Raw genomic sequence first — 1,947 nt, forward strand, 5'->3', positions numbered from 1 at the left:
ACTCTTCAAAGGAAGAGACTGATGTTCCGTGATCTGTCCTAGAGCTCTACCTCTTTTGCAGTCAAACTGGGACCAGGACCCAAGGTCCGCAGTTCTAATTAAAAGCTTTTCCACCATGTCATGCTTTCCTCTGTAAGGATCTGAAACCTCTCAGCCTTGCTGAGCACCTGAGAAGCTAATAGACAGTTTACAGAGCTCCCAGACCATGCTCCACCTTGGGTTAGGGTGACCAGCTGTCTGAGTTTTTCCAAAATGGAGGGTTTCCTGAATCATAGGACTTGAAGTTCTAAAACCTGGACAGTCCCAGGTAAACTCAACAGTTTTTCAGCTTACTTAAGGCAGACCCTCAAAAAGTATTATTATTTTTTTCTTTCTTTTCTTTTCTTCTTTCTTTATTTTATTTTTTTTTTGTTTTGTTTTGTTTTGTATTTGTTTTTGCTTTTTGGGGTTTTTTGCACCTCCAAAGTCCTTTATTGCTCTGGCAAAGCCAGGAGATGCCCTTGGAGTGGGGTCCCAGTCCCAGTTTGGAGTCTCCAGGTTTATGGCACCCCTGCCCCTGTTCCTGACTGGGACAGGCAACCTCCTCTGATAGGCTACTCAGTTCGCTCCCTCAGGTGTTCCCAGCCCTCCTTGGAGGTTTTGCAGTCCTTAGAGGGAGCCACTAACGGACCCGACATCACTGAAATAATGCCTGAATTCCAGGTGTCACAGACGGGAGTTAAACTTCGGAGGGGCTGGGAGCTAGGGTATCATTGGACCAGTCTGCTCACACACATACTGGCTGAACTGGTAGTACAGGGCTGGAGGAACTACCTCTTCCGCCTTCTGAAGGACAGCCTGGCTCTTGTCACTTGGTCCCAGCAACTCCTGGTCATATACCAAATAGATGGCACCCCTAGCCACACTGCCTATGATGAGGAACCTCATCACTGACCAAACTCAGGGCACCATGGTCACTCAGCACGGCAAGTGGGCAAGGACACTTGACTTGCCCAGGAGAATGAATGTCTCCTGAGAACAGAGTTCTCCGTGTGAAGGTGACTGGCCTAGGAGAGGAAGACATATGAGGAAGGGAAAAAGGAAGGGTCTGGCCCCTTTGTCAACAATAGGAAGTCTGGTTTGCCAGAGAATTATATCTTCTTGGTGAAAAGGACGGTGTCTCAAAATGGATCCTCAGTGAGAAAAGAAAAATCAAAAAGTAAAAATGAACCACATCTTTTTTTTTCCCCTTTTATCTAAAGGAAGAACGCCAAAGGTTAGCTAATAAAAGCCACAAACAGGTACAGGCTAGCCCTGGTTCATTTTCCCTCAGGCCCCTATCCTGGCTGAGGGCTTGGAGTGAGGCTAGAGCTCCCTCTCAGACATGCCCCTATTCTGGGGCAAAGAAACACGACCTGAGTCTACACCTCTAAGGGCTGCATGGAATGGGGGACCCTAATGGAAAAGAATGTTACCGACATGAAGAGGTAACACCCTGTGAGATGGGAAGACAGAAGAAAAACTACAGCCACTAGCCAGCTACTTTCAGAATAATTGAAGGATTCTTATACTGTGCGTCACAGGCAACCCAGAAGGACAGTCAGGAACCACAAAGTCATATTTGAGGGCCCAAGACTTTGCTATGCACAAACATCTACCACTGTCCCTCCAAAACAGAATGGTAATTCCTGAAATCTAGTGCTTCATTAAACTAGTAAAATAAGTGCCTTTCTGCCCCAACTTCCTTAAAATTGCATATTGGCAATATGGTCTTTGCTCAGTGAATTAAACCTTGAAACATATGGAAGAAATGTTTTCCCTTTTTAGTAATAATAGTTTAGTGCACAAACTCCACCTGTTGGTAAAAGGTAATAAACATGCCCACTGTTCATTTCCAATTCCTTTTTGGAAAGTTCCCACTTCTGCCAGACACTCTTTCAGGTGATCTTGGGTAAATCACAGCCCCTC

General features: G+C 45.6%; 1 pseudogene; it reads right to left on the reverse strand.

Annotated features, from left to right (window-relative positions):
- Nucleotides 1-593: 593 nt before the first annotated feature.
- On the reverse strand, nucleotides 594-951 carry LOC116594677 (annotated as a pseudogene).
- Nucleotides 952-1,947: the final 996 nt, after the last annotated feature.

The sequence above is a fragment of the Mustela erminea genome, chromosome 7, assembly GCF_009829155.1.
Source record: "Mustela erminea isolate mMusErm1 chromosome 7, mMusErm1.Pri, whole genome shotgun sequence".
NCBI classification, from domain to species: domain Eukaryota; kingdom Metazoa; phylum Chordata; class Mammalia; order Carnivora; family Mustelidae; genus Mustela; species Mustela erminea.